Consider the following 20,122-nt stretch of genomic DNA (forward strand, 5'->3'; position numbering starts at 1 on the left):
CCAGGATGAGCCATCCAGGAAAGCAAGGTGTAAGCTTCAAAGTGTTTTATGATGTAGATTTAGAAGTCACAGATAACTTGTTGGTGCAATAGTTTGTTGACTACATCAATCCTGTTCAGTATGAATGAAAACTTCAGAGCACATGAGAATCTTTGGGAGCCATCTTGGATGCTAGCTTCCAAAGGTCCCTATTTGTAGATTCTTAATTGGGTATTTTAAAATAAATGGTTTATTTTGTATATCTCTAATTTTTAACCGTAACATTACACAAACTTTATTCATTATTATTATTTTTTTAGTTTCCAGCAGCTTTTATTTTTCCTAGAATCTGGATACAAGTAACTCTGGCAAGGCAGTGCTCAATGCTGTTTAAGCCTCATATTTTAGATTAGCTACTTAAATATTACAAATGTGAATGTACATTCTCATAACTGGGTAACTAAAATTTGACATAAATTTACTCAGTATTTATGTAATCACAAAATTTTATATGCAACAGGAGCTTTTATACTATAGAATCTGACCTTACACACTTGTTTACATGTAAAACAGTTATTCTTTACTCATCTATCCAACCTATAAAGTGCTACACCAATGTTTCTCAAGATGTTTCTTAAAACGGATGAGTTCTCAACACAAGGTTAACAAACCTGAAGCTCCACTTCAGAACTACAAACCCATAAATAGAAAACTGTTTCACCAGAAATAGGTCATAAGCAATTCTTTTCAAAGTAATACTATAGGAAGTTAAAAAGGTGACCAAAATAAGACACAGGTTTCTTTTATTATTATTATTTTTAAAATTTTTATTGGAGTATAGCTGGCTTTACAGTGTTGTGAAGTTTCACATACAGAGCAAAGTGAATCAGTTACACATATATGCACTCTTTTTTAGGTTCTTTTCCCATTACATAGCACTGAGTGGAGTTCCCCATGCTATACAGTAGGTCTAGACACAGGTTTCTTATTAATATTTTTTAATGGGTCTCAAACTCTGTGACAGATTTTTGGTCAAGTTGCTTCCATTAAAAATTATTAATTTTAAAAATTGATAACTTAAAGCTGCCACACACAAAGCATATGGTCCACAAACCATTCTCCTTTCCTTCTGAAGGTTGTACGATATATTGTTATCATTAACCAGTCTTTTACTATTAAACTTCAATGGCCAGTTGAGAGAAACAGTTCTGAGACCATTCTTCCACCACTGATTAAGACTGGGGCAGCAGGTATTGGGAACAATATTCATTTAGCCTTCTGAGCTTTCTGGGCAGACTTGGTGACCTTGCCAGCTCCAGCTGCCTTCTTGTCCACTGCTTGGATGACATCCACAGCAACTGTCAGACTCATGTCACACACAGCAAGATGGCCCAGGGGAGGATAGTCCGAAAACTTCTCAAAACACATGGGCTGGCCAGGAACCATATCAAAATGGTGGCGTCACCAAATTTCAAGAGTTTGGCGCCATCTTCCAGTTTTTCCCCACAACAACAATCAATCTCCTCCTGCAACTCAGCAAACTTGCAAGTAATGTGAACTGTGTGACAATCCAGTACAGGGGCCTATCCAGCACTGATTTGGCCTGGATGGTTCAAAATGATCACCTGAGCTGTGAAGCCAGCTGCTTCCATTGGTGGGTCATTTTTGCTGTCACCAGCCACAATGTTATGACAAACATCTCTGGCAGACACGTTCTTGACATGGAAGCCCACACTCCCCAAGAAGGGCTTCACTCAATGCTTCATGGTGGATTTCAACAGACTTCACTTCTGTTGTTACACTGACTGGAGCAAAGGCGACTACCAGGCCAGATATGAGAACACCAGTCTCCACTCAACCCATAGGGGCAGCACCAATGCCAGCAATTGTACAGACATCTTGGAGGGGCTAATACAAGGGCTGGTCACTTGGGCAAGCTGATGGCAGGATGCAATCCAGAGCTTCAAGCAGGGTGGTTCCACTGGCATTGACATCCATGTGAGTAACTTCCCATCTCTTGAACCATGGCATGTTAGCACTTGGCTCCAGCATGTTGTCACCATTCCAATCAAAAATTGGCACAAATGCAACTGTGTCAGGGTTGTAGCCAATTTTCTTAATGTAGGTGCTGACTTCCTTAACAATTTTCTCCTATGTCTTCTGGCTGTGGCGTGGCTTGGCAGAATCCATTTTGTTAACTTCAACAATTAGTTGTTTCGCATCCAGAGTGAAAGCCAGAAGGACATGCTCACAGGTCTACCCTTTCGTGGAGATACTGGCTTCAAATTCACCAGCACCAGCAACAACAATCCAGCCTGGGATGTGTCTGTAATCATGTATTTGATGAAGTCGCCGTGTCCTGGGACATCAATGAAGGCCTCATAGTGCTTGCTGGTTCTTGAATTTCCACAGGGAGATATCGTGATACGATACTTACGTTCAGCTTTCAGTTTGTCCAAGACCCAGTCATACATGAAGGAAGCCTTTCCCATCTCAGCAGCCCCTTCTCGAACTTTGAATTGTAGATCAGATGGCCAGTCATGGTAGATTTCCCTTAATCTACGTGTCTAGTGACAATGATGATGATGTGGGTCTCTTCCTTTCCCATGTTTGCTTAGGTTTAATGGTGGTTTTCATGACGTCTGTGTCCTGGCTGCAAACCTGTCGCAAAAAAGTTATTAATTCTTTATAAAAGATGAGGACTTAAATAATTCCTTTGAATACTTTCCATTTTCACTTTAGATTCATACCACCAATGAATGACATTTACAATTTAATATGATCTTAATTTTTTGTTACCTCTAAACTTTCAGAAAATATGCTATAGTCCTATGTTTTTCCTTTGTATTATTGTTTTCTTGATTTCCATCTGAAATAAGAGTAACATCAGTCTTCTATAATACTTCACTTATAATTCGGTATATTATATTATGTACACCTTTGCCTTTTAACGTTTGATGTCATTTTACTTCTCATCTGAAAACCACACATCAATATATTTATTCTCTGTCCTTGCCATGCTGTGCTAAGTCCCTTCAGTCATGTCCGACTCTGTACAACTCTATGAACTATAGCCTGCCAGGCTCCTCTGTCCATGGGATCCTCCAGTGGAGGAAGATAGGAGGGAGGTTCAAGAGGGAAGATATATATATATATATATATATATATATATATATATATATATATAGCTGATTCATGTTAAGGTTTGACAGAAAACAACAAAATTCTGTAAAGCAATTATCCTTCAATTAAAAACTAAATAAATTAGAAAAAAATAAAAAGAATACTGGAGTCGATTGCCATTCCCTTCTCCAGGGGCCCTTCCTGATCCAGGAATCAAACTGGTTTGTTTTATGTCTGACCTGCATTCAGTTCAGTTCAGTTCAGTTGCTCAGTCATGTCCAACTCTTTGTGACCCCATGAATCGCAGAATGCCAGGCCTCCCTGTCCATCACCAACTCCCGGAGTTCACTCAGACTCACGTCCATCGAGTCAGTGATGCAATCCAGCCATCTCATCCTCTGTTGTCCCCTTCTCCTCCTGCCCCCAATGCCTCCCAGCATCAGAGTCTTTTCCAATGGGTCAACACTTCGCTTGAGGTGGCCAAAGTACTGGAGTTTCAGCTTTAGCATCATTCCTTCCAAAGATATCCCAGGGTTGATCTCCTTCAGAATGGACTGGTTGGATCTCCTTGCAGTCCAAGGGACTCTCAAGAGTCTTCTCCAACACCACAGTTCAAAAGCATCAATTCTTCAGCACTCAGCCTTCTTCACAATCCAACTCTCACATCCATACATGACCACTGGAAAAACCATAGCCTTGACTAGACGGACCTTAGTTGGCAAAGTGATGTCTCGGCTTTTGAATATGCTCTCTAGGTTGGCAGGTAGGTTTTACCACTAGAGCCACCTGGGAAGCTCTGTTGTTAGGCTAAGTAAAAAACTGTAAGGCAAAAAATAGAGTTTACATTATTATAACCATGAAAAATAAATTAGTACTACACATTCTTCCCTGTGTTCAGTTTCTCTAACTAAGTGAAAGTGAAAATGAAAGTCGCAGAGTCATGTCTGACTCTTTGCAACTCCATGGACTATTCAGTCCATGGAATTCTCCAGGCCTGAATACTGGACTGGGTAGCTTTTCCCTTATCCAGGGGACCTTCCCAACCCAGAGATCGAACCCAGGTATTCTGCGCTGCAGTCGGATTCCTTACCAGCTGAGCCACAAGAGACAAAGGAAGACTTGTCTCTAACCAAGGACCATTCTAAATGTAATTAATGTAAAATTAATTTCAAACAGATTCAATTCTCTTGATATTCCATCCATTGGTAAGACAGGAAGCATTTTAATGTGCTTCTTATTTGGCTTTGTAAAACATCCCCTCCTCCTTGAGTTTTTACCCATCTACTTTTTTTTTTTTTAATTAATAAATCTTTATATCTTGACGGCATGAAATGCTACCTTTTTTATCCCAGTTACTTGTATTTCCCTGATCCAGTGTTCTCTATTTTCTTTTTTTTTTTCACTTTACAATATTGTATTGGTTTTGCCACACATCAATCTGAATCTGCCATGGGTGTACACATGTTCCCAATCCTGAATCCCCCTCCCACCCCACCCCCCCACCATCCCTCCGGGTCATCCCAGTGCACCAGCCCCAAGCATCCTGCACCCTGCATCGAACTTAGACTGGCGATTCATTTCTTATATGATATTATATATGTTTCAATGCCATTGTCCCAAATCATCCCACCCTCTCCCTCTCCCACAGAGTCCAAAAGATTGTTGTATACATCTGTCTCTTTTGCTGTCTCGCATACAGGGTTATCGTTACCATCTTTCTAAATTCCATATATATGCATTAGTATACTGTATTGGTGTTTTTCTTTCTGGCTTACTTCACTCTGTATAATCAGCTCCAGATTCATCCACCTCATTAGAACTGATTCAAATGTATTCTTTTTAATAGCTGAGTAATACTCCATTATTTTCTAATTATTATCCGAGCTGGTTGCTCTCTAAATTATCTGTAGAATGGTCAGTTTGTGATATCTTATTGCTACTCTCCTAAGTTGGATTCATATTTACTGATTCTGCCCTATAATCTTGTGGTAAAAACTGCTAGTTTTGAGTTCTTTCTTTCATGACTTTTGGCATAAGCAGATACTTTTGGAGTCATTTCCTAGTGCTCTTAGATTAATTTTAAGAATGTTACTGGAATGGAAGTTTGTGGAGAGGTAGCTTCTTCAAGGCTAGCTTTCATGCACTTAAAGTCATAAAAATTTCTCCACTGTCCAAAGGACTCTAAAGAATAGATTTTTGTAGAAATTATTGACTGGTGCACTTAAGGAAGGTCTGGAATAGTCTGGGTTTTTTTTTTTTTTCCATTTTAATAAGCTGTGGTTAGTTAAATACAATTAATTTTTATATTGAACTGATTGAGTTTAGGAATGAAATGTAGCTAATGCAATCGTACACATGAAAATATGAATTGTAAAGCAAAGATTGTTTCTATTATATCATTCAAAATTGATTTTATATATTGACTTCCATGAGTGCAAGATGATAGCTTTTTTACACTGCAGTCCCCAGTAACTACCCCATGAAAATATTTTGCATATGTTTGATGAATAAAGAATCAGGAGAGAGACATTAGGGAAGAAGCCACTCTATTTTCAAAACCACCTTTAAGTTCAGGATATCACTAAAGACTTTACAGTTTTTCTAACCACATCATATCTAGAATTGTCACTGTTGAGTAACAAGTGTTTGATGAAATATCACACAAGCCAAAATATGAGCCGCATGCATTATTTTCTCTTGCTGCAGAACAAATTACCACAAACTCAGCAGTTTAAAAAACATCTATTTACTTTCATTATGTCTGTAGGTAGGAAATCTGGGAACAATGAAATATTATTCTTTGGGTCTCACTGGGCTAAGCATTATGCTCAGGGTCTCACTCAGCTAAAATCATCGGGTTAAGCCATACTTCTGTTTCTCATCTGGACCTCAGGATCCTCTTCCAAACTTACTGGCTTTAATTCCTAGAAGTATAGGACTGAGTTGTTGTTTTCCTGCTAGGTATCAAGCAGGGACGATTTTCAGCTGCTTACAGGCAGTTCCTTACAATGTGCCATCTGCTATAGACTGAATCGTGTCTCCACCAAAAACACTTCTTACAGTCATTTCAGAGCAAGGATGTTTACTTTCTTCCAGGTCAGACAGAGAACACTTCAGATGTTCTTTTCTATAACCAAGTGCAGGAAATAAAGGGCTCACATAATTAGGTCAAGCCCACTTCAACCATCTCTCTTTCTTAAGATCAACAGATTTGATCAGTCGCTTCAGTCATGTCCAACTCTTTGCGACTCCCTGGACTTTAGCCTGCCAAGGTCCTCTGTCGATGAGATTCTCCAGGCAAGAGTACTGGAGTAGGTTGCCATCTCCTTCTCCTGATTTATGACCTTAAACACTTACAGAATCCCTTTAAAATGTCATCTAGATTTATGCTTAGTCAGATATCTGGAAGAAGGTGTATATATACCAGGCTAGGATCTTGGGGACTATCTTAGAAATTAACCAGCCAGACTATATATATGTCTTTAATTTAAAAAATTTAATGGCCACATTAAAAAATAAGAAGAGAGTCTGTAAACTTGAATTAACCACATTTTATTTAGCCAAATATACCTAAGATATTATCATTTAACATTTAACAAGTATAAAGTTATTAATGACATAATTTACATTTTTTCATGCAAAAAGTTAGAAACCCAGTGTGTATTTCACAGTTACAGCACATCTCAGTTTTGACCATCAGTGTTTCAAGTACTCAGTAACCACAAATGACTATTGGTCAATAATACAGCGATTTTAGGTATAATTTAGATAAATTGTAAGTGTAGTTATGGATTACCTTAAGAATTTAAAGAAAGCAGAGTATCATTAAAATACTTCCTGAGACTGAAAGATTACATTGAAGATGAATTTCAGGAATAATAGTAAATATCCACATTACTGGATACACTTTTCTTTCAGCTTGAATTTAAGCTTAAATAACAAAGTAAAATAAAAGTAATTTAAAGAAAGAAAAATGTAAGTTACATAATTCAGGTAGAAAGTAACATTTTGTTAAGTCTCTTAAAATATTGTTTCTTCTCATATTTAAATGCTTCTTTGTGAATAATACTAGATTTAAATTTACGTTAATTAAAGTTTCATCCAAATAATGCTGCTTTCCATTTCCTTCTCCAATGCATGAAAGTGAAAATTGAAAGTGAAGTCACTCAGTCATGTCCGACTCCTAGTGACCACATGGACTGTAGCCCACCAGGCTTCTCCACCCAAGGGATTTTCCAGGCGAAAGTACTGGAGTGGGTTGCGGTTGCCTTTTCCCGCTACCTTCATAGTACCATTTCAATAATTAACAAATGTAGAATTTACTAAAAATAATGAATATAAACCTGTCCATTGCTTAACACGAATACTAGTGGGCAGGAAAGACTTTCTTTAATTTGTACAGAGGGCACTGAAATATCTATTTCTGTATGTTTTATTGGTATAATAACATTCAAATTATAATTGTCTTCTTCAAGCAAGTAGTACGTTGTTATTTCCTATTTTGCAAAGAGTATAAAGGCTGAATCAACAAATAAGATGCATTTGTGCTAATATCTTTTCAACAAATGTAGTTAGAGTTGCAATGATAAAAAGCAGACGTAAGACTATTTGTACTATTGGTAGTACATTCTTTATTATATTTCTTAAAATAATAATATTTTTTCTGAGAAGGAAAATTATTCCAACCTAGACTAAAATACTGCAATGCCTGGATTAGTAACCACTACATGAGACAGAGATCAAGACCATCCCCATGGAAAAGAAATGTAAAAAAGCAAAATGGCTCTGTGAGGAGGCCTTACAAATAGCTGTGAAAAGAAGAGGAGTGGAAAGCAAAGGAGAAAAGGAAAGATATAAGCATCTGAATGCAAAGTTCCAGAGAATAGCAAGAAGAGATAAGAAAGCATTCCTCAGTGATCAATGTGAAGAAAGAGAGGGAAACAATAGAATGGGAAAGACTAGAGATCTCTTCAAGAAAATTAGAGATACCAAGGGAACATTTCATGCAAAGATAGGCTCAATTAAGGACAGAAATGGTATGGACCTAACAGAAGCAGAAGATATTAAGAAGAGGTGGCAAGAATACACAGAAGAACTGTATAAAATAGACCTTCACAACTCAGATAATCATGATGATCACTAGGCATCCTGGAATGTGAAGTCAAGTGGGCCTTAGAAAGCATTACTACAAACAAAGCTAGTGGAGGTGATGGAATTCTAGTTGAGCTATTTCAAAGCCTGAAAGATGATGCTGTGAAAGTGCGGCACTCAATATGCCAGCAAGTTTGGAAAACTCAGCAGTGGCCACAGGATTGGAAAAAGTCAGTTTTCATTCCAATCCCAAAGAAAGGCAATGCCAAAGAATGCTCAAACTACCGCACGATTGCACTCATCTCACACGCTAGTAAAGTAATGCTCAAAATTCTCCAAGCCAGCCTTCAGCAATACATGAACTGTGAACTTCCTGATGTTCAAGCTGGTTTTAGAAAAGGGAGAGGAACCAGAGATCAAATTGCCAACATCCTCTGGATCATCAAAAAAGCAAGAAAGTTCTAGAAAAACATCTATTTCTGCTTTATTGCCTATGCCAAATCCTCTGACTGTGTGGATCACAATAAACTGTGGACAATTCTGAGAGAGATGGGAATACCAGACCACCTGAGCTGCCTCTTGAGAAATTTGTATGCAGGTCAGGAAGCAACAGTTAGAACTGGACATGGAACAACAGACTGGTTCCAAATAGGAAAAGGAGTACATCAAGGCTGTATATTGTCACCCTGCTTATTTAACTTCTATGCAGAGTACATCATGAGAAACGCTGGGCTGGAAGAAATACAAGGTGAAATCAAGACAGCCAAGAGAAATATCAATCACCTCGGATATGCAGATGACACCACCCTTATGGCAGAAAGTGAAGAGGAACTAAAAAGCCTCTTGAGGAAAGTGAAAGTTGAGAGTGAAAAAGTTGGCTTAAAGCTCAACATTCAGAAAATGAAGATCATGGCATCTGGTCCCATAACTTCATGGGAAATACATGGGGAAACAGTGGAAATAGTGTCAGACTTTATTTTTGGGGGCTCCCAAATCACTGCAGATGGTGACTGCAGCCATGAAATTAAAAGACACTTACTCCTTGGAAGGAAAGTTATGACCAACCTAGATAGCATATTCAAAAGCAGAGACATTACTTTGCCAACTAATGTCCATCTAGTCAAGGCTATGGTTTTTCCAGTAGTCAAGTATGGATGTGAGAGTTGGACTGTGAAGAAGGCTGAGCACCAAAGAAGTGATGTTTTTGAAGTGTGGTGTTGGAGAAGACTCTTGAGAGTCCCTTGGACTGCAAGGAGATCCAACCAGTCCATTCTGAAGGAGATCAGTCCTGGGTGTTCTTTAGAAGGAATGATGCTAAAGCTGAAACTCCAGTACTTTGGCCACCTCATGCGAAGAGTTGACTCATTGGAAGAAACTCTGATGCTGGGAGGGATTGGGGGCAGGAGGATAAGGGGACAACAGAGGATGAGATGGCTGGATGGCATCACTGACTCGATGGACGTGAGTCTGAGTGATCTCCGGAAGTTGGTTATGGATAGGAAGGCCTGGCATGCTGAGATCATGGGGTCGCAAAGAGTCAGACACGACTGAGTGACTGAACTGAACTGACATGATACTTTCTTCTAATGGACTTTAAATATTATTAAATAATGGAACTATTATGTAAACATGTGACAGGGTTTTAATTCATCAACCATAATCTACTGACTTGAGTACTCTACCTTTTAAGTTGAACAATACCAACCATCTGTTTGGTGTCACTGACAACAGAAACACCTAATTACTATTCATAGAGATGTAATTCTTCCACTTGGTAAGTTTAAAATGTTCAAAAGATTTTGCAAACCATGCTTTTAATTGCTTTAACCCAATATGTCATTTGACCACTTTGGATTAGCACAGACACCCCTCTTTATTTTTAAATTTTACCTTATTTTACTTTACAATGCTCTATTGGTTTTCCCATACATCAACATGAATCCACCACGGGTATACATGAGTTCCCAATCCTGAACCCCCCTCCCACCTCCCTCCCCATACCATCTCTCTGGATATTCCCAGTGTACCAGCCCCTAGCATCCTGTATCCTGCATCGAACCTAGACTGGCAATTCATTTCTTACATGATATTATACATGTTTCAATGCCATTCTCCCAAATCATCCCACCGTCTCCCTCTCACAGAGTCCAAAAGTCTGTTCTATACATCTCTGTCTCTTTTGCTGTCTTGAATACAGGGTTATTGTTACCATCTTTCTAAATTCCATATATATGTGTTAGTATACTGTATTGGTATTTTTCTTTCTGGCTTACTTCACTCTGTACAATCGGCTCCAGTTTCATCCACCTCATTAGAACTGATTCAAATTATTCTTTTTGATGGCTGAGTAATACTCCATTGTGTATATGTACCACAGCTTTCTTATCCATTCGTCTGCTGATGGACATCTAGATTGCCTCCATGTCCTGGCTATTATAAACAGTGCTGCGATGAACATTGGAGTACATGTGTCTCTTTCAATTCTGGTTTCCTCAGTGTGTATGCCCAGCAGTGGGATTGCTGGATCATAAGGCAGCTCTATTTGCAGTTTTTTAAGAAATCTCCACACTGTTCTCCATAGTGGCTGTACTAGTTTGCATTCCCACCAACAGTGTAAGAGGGTTCCCTTTTCTCCACACCCTCTCCAGCATTTATTGCTTGTAGACTTTTGGATCACAGCCAATCTGACTGGTGTGAAATGGTACCTCATTGTGGTTTTGATTTGCATTTCTCTAACAATGAGTGATGTTGAGCATCTTTTCATGTGTTTGTTAGCCATCTGTATGTCTTCTTTTGAAAAATGTCTGTTTAGTTCTTTGGCGCATTTTTTGATTGGGTCGTTTATTTTTCTGGAATTGAGCTGCAGGAGTTGCTTGTATATTTTTGAGATTAGTTGTTTGTCAGTTGCTTCAATTGCTATGATTTTATCCCATTCTGAAGGCTGTCTTTTCACCTTGCTTATAGTTTCCTTTGTTGTGCAGAAGCCTTTAATTTTAATTAGGTCCCATTTGTTCATTTTTGCTTTTATTTCCAGTATTCTAGGAGGTGGGTCATAGAGGATCCTGCTGTGATGTCTGTCGGAGAGTGTTTTGCCTATGTTCTCCTCTAGGAGTTTTATAGTTTCTGGTCTTACATTTAGATCTTTAATCCATTTTGAGTTTATTTTTGTGTAGGGTATTAGAAAGTGTTCAAGTTTCATTCTTTTACATGTGGTTGACCAGTTATCCCAGCACCACTTGTTAAAGAGATTGTCTTTAATCCATTGTATATTCTTGCCTCCTTTGTCGAAGATAAGGTGTCCATAGGTGTGTGGATTTATCTCTGGGCTTTCTATTTTGTTCCATTGATCTATATTTCTGTATTAGTGCCAGTGCCATACTGTCTTGATGACTGTGGCTTTGTAGTAGAGCCTGAAGTCAGGCAGGTTGATTCCTCCAGTTCCACTCTTCTTTCTCAAGATTGCTTTGGCTATTCGAGGTTTTTTGTATTTCCATACAAATTGTGAAATTATTTGTTCTAGCTCTGTGAAAAATATCACTGGTAGCTTGATAGGGATTGCATTGAACCTGTAGATTGCTTTGGGTGGTTATTCAGACTTAAATTGAAGAAAGTAGGGAAAATCACTAGACCATTCAGGTATGACCTAAATCAAATCCCTTATGATTATATAGTGAAAGTGAGAAATAGATTTAAGGGTCTAGATCTGATAGATAGAGTGCCTGATGAACTGTGGAATGAGGCTCGTGACATTGTACAGGAGACAGGGATCAAGACCATCACCATGGAAAAGAAATGCAAAAAAGCATAATGTCTGTCTGGAGAGGGCTTATAAATAGCTGTGAAAAGAAGCGAGGCAAAAAGCAAAGGAGAAAAGGAAAGATATAAGCATCTGAATGCAGAGTTCCAGAGAATAGCAGGAAGAGATAAGAAAGCCTTCTTCAGCGATCAATGCAAAGAAATAAAGGAAAACAACAGAATGGGAAAGACTAGAGATCTCTTCAAAAAATTAGAGATGCCAAGGGAACATTTCATGCAAAGATGGGCTCAATAAAGGACAGAAATTGTCTGGACCTAACAGAAGCAGAAGATATTAAGAAGAGGTGGCAAGAATACACAGAAGAACTGTACAAAAAAGATCTTCACGACCCAGATAATCATGATGATGTGATCACTAATCTAGACCAAGACATCTTGGAATGTGAAGTCAAGTGGGCCTTAGAAAGCATCACTACGAACAAAGCTAGTGGAGGTGATGGCATTCCAGTTGAGCTGTTTCAAATCCTGAAAGATGATGCTGTGAAAGTGCTGCACTCAATATGCCAGCAAGTTTGAAAAACTCAGCAGTGGCCACAGGATTGGAAAAGGTCAGTTTTCATTCCAATCCCAAAGAAAAGCAATGCCAAAGAATGCTCAAACTACCCCACAACTGCACTCATCTCACATGCTAGTAAAGTAATGCTCAATATTCTCCAAGCCAGACTTCAGCAACACGTGAACTGTGAACTCCCTGATGTTCAAGGCTGGTTTTAGAAAAGGCAGAGGAACCAGAGATCAATTGCCAACATCTGCTGGATCATCAAAAAAGCAAGAGAGTTCCAGGAAAACATCTATTTCTGCTTTATTGACTATGCCAAAGCCTTTGACTGTGTGGATCACAATCAACTGTGGAAAATTCTGAAAGAGATGGGAATACCAGACCACCTAAACTGCCTCTTGAGAAATCTGTATGCAGGTCAGGAAGCAACAGTTAGAACTGGACATGGAACAACAGACTGGTTCTAAATAGGAAAAGGAGTACGTCAAGGCTGTATATTGTCATCCTGCTTATTTAACTTCTATGCAGAGTACATCATGAGAAACGCTGGACTGGAAGAAACACAAGCTGGAATCAAGATTGCCAGGAGAAATATCAATCACCTCGGATATACAGATGACACCACCCTTATGGCAGAAAGTGAAGAGGAAGTAAAAAGCCTCTTGATGAAAGTGAAAGAGGAGAGCAAAAAATTTGCTTTAAAGCTCAACATTCAGAAAACGAAGATCATGGCATCTGGTCCCATCACTTCATGGGAAATAGATGGGGAAACAGTAGAAACAGTGTCAGACTTTATTTTTGGGGGCTCCAAAATCACTGCAGATGGTGACTGCAGCCATGAAATTAAAAGACGCTTACTCCTTGGAAGGAAAGTTATGACTAACCTAGATAGTATATTCAAAAGCAGAGACATTACTTTGCCGATTAAGGTCCGTCTAGTCAAGGCTATGGTTTTTCCTGTGGTGTGTGTGGATGTGAGAGTTGGACTGTGAAGAAGGCTGAGCACCAAAGAATTGATGCTGTTGAATTGTGGTGTTGGAGAAGACTCTAGAGAGTCCCTTGGACTGCAAGGAGATCCAACCAGTCCATTCTGAAGGAGATCAGTCCTGGGTGTTCTTTAGAAGGAATGATGTTAAAGCTGAAACTCCAGTACTTCGGACACCTCATGTGAAGAGTTGACTCATTGGAAAAGACTCTGATGGTGGGAGGGATTAGGGGCAGGAGGAGAAGGGGACGCCCGAGGATGAGATGGCTGGATGGCATCACAGACTCGATGGACGTGAGTTTGAGTGAACTCTGGGAGATGGTGATGGACAGGGAGGCCTGGCGTGCTGTGATTCATGGGGTCGCAAAGCGTCAGACACGACTGAGTGACTGAACTGAACTGAACAGAATTCTTCCAATCCATGAACATGGTATATTTCTCCATTTATTAGTGTCCTCTTTAATTTCTTTCAGCAGTGTTTTATAGTTTTCTATATATAGGTTTTTAGTTTATTTTGGTAGATATATTCCTAAGTATTTTATTCTTTTCATTACAATGGTGAATGGAATTTTTTCCTTAAATTCTTTTTCTACATTCTCATTATCAGTGTATAGGAATGCAAGGGATTTCTGTGTGTTGATTTTATATCCTGCAAATTTACTATATTCATTGATTAGCTCTAGTAATTTTCTGGTGGAGTCTTTAGGGATTTCTATGTAGAGGATCATGTCATATGCAAACAGTTAGAGTTTTTCTTCTTTTTTTTTCCAATTTGGATTCCTTGTATTTCTTTTTCTGCTCTGATTGCTATGGCCAAAACTTCCAGAACTATGTTGAATAGTAGCGGTGATAGTGGGCCCCCTTGTCTTTTTCCTAACTTTAGGGGAAATGCTTTCAATTTTTCACCATTGAGGATAATGTTTGCTGTGGGTTTGTCATATATAGCTTTTATTATGTTGAGGTATGTTCCTTCTATTCTTCTTTCTGGAGAGTTTTTATCATAAATGGATGTTGAATTTTGTCAAAGTCTTTCTCTTCATCTATTGAGATAATCATATGGCTTTTATTTTCCAGTTTGTTAATATGGTAAATTACATTGATTGATTTGGGGATACTGAAGAATCCTTACATCCCTGGGATAAAGCCCACTTGGTCATGGTGTATGATCTTTTTAATGTGTTGTTGGATTCTGATTGCTAGAATTTTGTTAAGGATTTTTGCATCTATGTTCATCAGTGATATTGGCCTGTAGTTTTATTTTTTTGTGTCATCTTTGTCAGGTTTTGGTATTAGGGTGATGGTGGCCTCACAGAATCAGTTTGGAAGTCTACCTTCCTCTGCAATTTTCTGGAAGAGTTTGAGTAGGATAGGTGTTAGCTCTTCTTGAAATTTTTGGTAGAATTCAGCTGTGAAGCTGTCTGGACCAGGGCCTTTGTTTGCTGGAAGATTTCTGATTACAGTTTCAATTTCCGTGCTTGTGATGGGTCTGTTAAGATTTTCTATTTCTTCCTGGTTCAGTTTTGTAAAGTTGTACTTTTCTAAGAATTTGTCCATTTCTTCCACATTGTCCATTTTATTGGCATATAATTGCTGATAGTAATTTCTTATGATTCTTTGTATTTCTGTGTTGTCTGTTGTGAAACTCCATTTTCATTTCTAATTTTGTTGATTTGATTTTTCTCCCTTTGTTTCTTGATGAGTCTGGCTAATGGTTTGTCAATTTTATTTAACTTCTCAAAGAACCAGCTTTTGGCTTTGTTGAATTTTGCTATGGTCTCTTTTGTTTCTTTTGCATTTATTTCTGCCCTAATTTTTAAGATTTCTTTCCTTCTACTAACCCTGGGGTTCTCCATTTCTTCCTTTTCTAGTTGCTTTAGGTGTAGAGTTAGGTTATTTATTTGACTTTTTTCTTGTTTCTTGAGGTATGCCTCTATTGCTGTGAACTTTCCCCTTAGCACTGCTTATATAGTGTCCCACAGGTTTTGGGTTGTTGTGTTTTCATTCGTTTCTATGCGTATTTTGATTTCTTCTGTGATTTGTTGGTTATCAGAAGCGTGTTTTTCAGCCTCCATATGTTGGAACTTTTAATAGTTTTTCTCCTGTAATTGAGATTTAATCTTACTGCATTATGGTCGGAAAAGATGCTTGGAATGAGATCAATTTTTTTGAATTTACCAACGCTAGATTTATGGCCCAGGATGTGATCTATCCTGGAGAAGTTTCCGTGAGCATTTGAGAAAAAGGTGAAATTCATTGTTTTGGGGTGAGGTGACCTATAGATATCAATTAGGTCTAACTGGTCTGTTGTATCATTTAAAGTTTGTGTTTCCTTGTTTATTTTCTGTTCAGTTGGTCTATCCATAGGTGCGAGTGGGATATTAAATTCTCATACTATTATTGTGTTATTGTTAATTTCCCCTTTCATACTTGTTAGCATTTGTCTTACATATTGTGGTGCTCCTATGTTGGGTGCATATATATTTATAATTGTTTTATCTTCTTCTTGGATTGATCCTTTGATCATTATGTAGTGTCCTTCTTTGTCTCTTTCCACAGCCTTTGTTTTATAGTCTGTTTTATCGGATATGAGTATTGCTACTCCTGCTTTCTTTTGGTCTCTATTTGAGTGGAATATCTTTTTCCAGCCCTTCACTTTCAGTCTGTATGTGTCCCTTGTTTTGAGGTGGGTCTCTTGTAGACAACATATATAGGGGTCTTGTTTTTGTATCCATTCAGCCAGTGTTTGTCTTTTGGTTTGGGCATTCAACCCATTTACATTTAAGGTAATTATTAATAAGTATGATACCGTTGCCATTTACTTTATTGTTTTGGGTTCAGGTTTATACACCGTTTCTGCGTTTCCTGTCTAAAGAATATCCTTCAGCATTTGTTGGAGAGCTGGTTTTGGTGGAGCTGAATTCTCTTAGCTTTCTTTTGCTTGTCTGTAAAGCTTTTGATTTCTCCCTCATGTTTGAATGAGATCCTTGCTGGGTACAGTAATCTGGGCTGTAGGTTATTTTCTTTCATCACTTTAAGAATGTCTTGCCATTCCCTCCTGGCTTGAAGAGTTTCTATTGAAAGATCAGCTGTTATCCTTATGGGAGTCCCCTGGTGTGTTATTTGTTGTTTTTCCCTTTCAGCTTTCAGTATTTGTTCTTTGTGTTTGATCTTTGTTAATTTGATTAATATCTGTCTTGGGGTGTTTCACCTTGGATTTATCCTGTTTGGAACTCTCTGGGTTTCTCGGACTTGGGTGATTATTTTCTTCCCCATTTTAGGTAAGTTTTCAACTATTATCTCCTCAAGTATTTTCTCATGGTCTTTCTTTTTGTCTTCTTCTTCTGGGACTCCTATGATTCGAATGTTGGAGCGTTTAATATTGTCCTGGAGGTCTCTGATATAGTCCTCATTTCTTTTAATTCGTTTTTCTTTTTTCCTCTCTGATTCATTTATTTCTACCATTCTATCTTCTATTTCACTAATCCTATCTTCTGCCTTCTTTATTCTACTATTTGTTGCCTCCAGAGTGTTTTTTTATATCATTTATTGCATTATTCATTATACATTGACTCTTTTTATCTCTTCTAGGTCCTTGTTAAACCCTTCTTGCATCTTCTCAATCCTTGTCTCCAGCCTATTTATCTGTGATTCCATTTTTATTTCAAGATTTTGGATCATTTTCACTATCCTTATTTGGAATTCTTTATCAGGTAGATTCCCTATCTCTTCCTCTTTTGTTTGTTTTGGTGGGTATTTCTCCTGTTCCTTTACCTGCTGGGTATTCCTCTTTCTTTTTATCTTGTTTATATTGCTGAGATTGGGACACCCCACTTCTTAAATGTTCCCCTGAGGGATTCTTTTTCATTGATCTCATTCCTCACTTTTCTTCAGGTGGTATGGACAGGAAATTATGCTGTTGAATTTTTTCCTTACTTGATTGTGATTGGCTGGGGCCCCCAAATTCTAGGTTGTTTACCCGTATGCCTACCTTAAAATAAGTAGAGGAAAATCATGCTGCAACACGCCTGTCACACAGTTGTCCTGTCAGCTTAAGACTGGTGAGAGATTGTTAAGCTAAGTGGTGAAAACATGTGAGAAAAGGAAAAGGAAGTAGAAGGGAAAAAACACCTAGTGATGAATATTTGCTCTGAAGTATATTCTATTTTGGGCTTGTCTCTTGGCTCAGTGATAAAGAAGCCTGCCAGTGTAGGAGACACAGTTTTGATTCTTCGGTCTGGAAGGTCCCCTGAAGAAGGAAATGGTAACTCGCTCTAGTATTCTTAGCTGGGAAATCCCATAGACAAAGGAGTATAGTGGGCTACAGTCCATAAAGACTCAGACACAACTGAAATGGCTAAACAACAACAAATATCCTATTTTATAATGTTCTATTTTATAGGACAAGCAGTGTATAGCAATATTTTTCAACCAGAGGTATATTTCTCTAGTCATAGATTTTCTTTTGACCTACAGAACCAAGCTTAACTCATTAGCTACTTACAGTAGAATTGGAAAAGAATTCATAAAATATTTGTTTTTGATACCACACCCTCTTCAACGTGCTAGTATATTTTCACCTTATTTCACTATAAAACCCCTTGAGTTTTCTGTTTGTGTATTGCCTTTCATTTCCACATCTTGTTTTTCTAGTCTCACTTAAGTTTATTTCAGTCAGGACTGTGTATCCTATTTTCAGCATCATTATCAATAAGTCTAATAATGAATTCTCAACCCTTAGTTTATCTGTCAGTAGAATTTGACTCTTTTTTTTAAATGAATGCTTTTCTTGATGTGTTTTCTTTATTTGCCTTTCAAGATATCCATTCCTGGTTCTCTTTATTTAACTAGTAGTTCCTTTTTGGTTCTTTTTGTTGGTTATTTTGAACTTTCCCAAACTCTAAATACTGTGAGTATCCACAGGTTGTGGGAAATTCTTTTCTAATTCTTCTTAATTTATTTTAGTCCTTAGAGAGAGCCCTATCTCATCTGTCATCTAGGTTTATAGAATGTCTGTAGTGGGTGTCTCTGGGTCTTTGCTGTGTTCTTTCAGGCCCCCTCTGATTTCAGGCTTAATAGCAGCTCCATGCAAACTCTGAATTATCTTAGAGTGACATGGTTCCCACTTTAAGAATATTTCTGTCTTCTTCCCCAGACTTTTTTAAAAGACATTTGACCCAGGGAAAGACAGCAGGGATATCCAGAGTGCTGTAAGACTCCTAGAAGCAACTCTTTGATAATGATGCAGAACAGGAGCAAATAAATAAACAAATGAATAAATTCCCCAGCCTTCCATCATTTAGATGGAAACTTCCAGAAATCTGTACACTTCTCCAGGCGTTCTTGCAGAATCAAATGTCCTATACTTGTAACATCAGCCTCAATCATACACATTGACTCTAGAGTTTTCTCCTCCTCTATCTCTATGCCTGCATTCTTACTACTACCTCTGCTTCCAAAGGACCCCTCATACATGAATTGCTGCAAATAATGTTTTTTCCAAGCTAAAATTAAGGCACAATCTCTACTCTAATGTCTTTCAAATTTACATCTGTTACAAACTTAAGAATTTTCAGCAACAAAGCTAACCACCTATTCATCCTCCTCTTTGGTCTATCAAATAGGCATGCTAAATATTATTACCAATCTGGTTTAAACCATTATCATATTTTGCTTGAATGACTGGAATACAATATCAACTTGTCTCCGTGCTGCAATTTTACTCATTCTTTCAATTTCTCCACACCAAATGCCAGAACAATCTTTTAAAAATGAAAGTCAATGTTTAAATTTAACACTTCCCAGATTTTTCATCTAATTTAAAGTAAATTTTTTTTTATTTTTATACTGGCCTACAAAACCCTAAATCATTTGGCTCTTACTATCTCTTTTTCCCCATTCCCACTTATCTTGCTCAAGTCACAGTAGATTTATTACTATTTTTCTTCCCCTTGATATCCACTCAGCTACTGTCACATTCTTAATGTTTTTGTTCTTTATCATCTTACCAAAGAGTCTTTCCTGATTATCTTTTATAAAACAGCAAAGCCCCATTGGGTCACTCTATTTGCCTCTTTTCCCCCCTTGTTTTGTTATCTTCATAGAATGAGTCTAACTCTGACATATGATATACATATTCTTTTTATTTTTATTTACTTATGGTTTATAGTAAGGTTCATAAGGGCAAGGATTGTTTGTTTCTTGATTTTTCATTACCAAGTAACTGTTCAACAGCTACAACAATGCTTGAAAGTGAAAGTGTTAGTCACTCAGTCATGTCCAACTCATTACAACCCCATGGGCTGTAGCCCATGGGGCTTCTCTGTCTATGGAATTCTCCGGGCAAGAATACTGGAGTGGGTAGCCACTTTCTTCTTAAAATATAACTGACTGAACTAATACTGAATATCTACTTAGTCACTGATTTGCTGATAAATATGTATTTCAAGAAACTGACATGGAATTCAAACAGTGCTCAGATCATAGAGGAAAAGGGAAATTAAGACAATATTTTTGTTTTAGCAGATTCATATGTATCATGTATTATTTTGTCTCATATCTGTGTTTCTCACACAAAGAACTTAAAATTTCCATAATATGTTGTCTCTGGATTCCAGTGAATAGTCATGAAC

The 20,122-nt window shown here is 37.9% G+C and overlaps 1 pseudogene; it reads right to left on the reverse strand.

Moving 5' to 3' along the window:
• Positions 1 to 1,245: 1,245 nt before the first annotated feature.
• Positions 1,246 to 2,587, reverse strand: LOC128047077 (elongation factor 1-alpha 1-like; annotated as a pseudogene).
• Positions 2,588 to 20,122: the final 17,535 nt, after the last annotated feature.

This window comes from Budorcas taxicolor, chromosome 4, assembly GCF_023091745.1.
Source record: "Budorcas taxicolor isolate Tak-1 chromosome 4, Takin1.1, whole genome shotgun sequence".
NCBI classification, from domain to species: Eukaryota; Metazoa; Chordata; class Mammalia; order Artiodactyla; family Bovidae; genus Budorcas; species Budorcas taxicolor.